The following is a 580-nucleotide window of genomic DNA, read 5'->3' on the forward strand; positions in this document are numbered from 1 at the left end:
TGTGTGTGTGTGTGTGTGTGTGTGTTTCAGAGGAAACAACAGTATGTCTGTGTAGCCAATCAGCAGGCTGGATGCTCTGAAGTCCGTCCCTCACTGAGTCATACGCTGAGCAGGCATCAAGTTACAGCAGATGATCACACACACTGGGATTTCATAATAAGAGCATGGAATTTGCGCTGACCAAATCCTGACAAGACTTATTGCCAGTGTTTAAATCCATTTCATTGATGAAGGATTCTTAATAAAAAAATGTGTTTAAATAAGAAGTGGTTTATAGATCTGCTCCAAGTCTCTGCATACATTTAGACTTTAAAATGAAATATTTGTCTTGCTATGTCTGCTGAGTTGCTGGATACAGCCTTGGTGCAGTCGTACCATAGTTACTGCCCCAGGCCAGAGTGCGGGAACATATTTTGAATTGGGGATGATGACAAATTCCCAGTGAAGTTTTCAGCCAAAGTCCATCACCACACACCTAACTGCATCCATCACAATTTACTTCACTGTATAGAGATTCAATTCATTATAAAAAGCCTATCCAAGACAATAATTAGCCTGCCATAGGCTACTGACCCGGAAA

Source organism: Etheostoma spectabile, chromosome 14 (assembly GCF_008692095.1).
Source record: "Etheostoma spectabile isolate EspeVRDwgs_2016 chromosome 14, UIUC_Espe_1.0, whole genome shotgun sequence".
Lineage (NCBI taxonomy): Eukaryota > Metazoa > Chordata > Actinopteri > Perciformes > Percidae > Etheostoma > Etheostoma spectabile.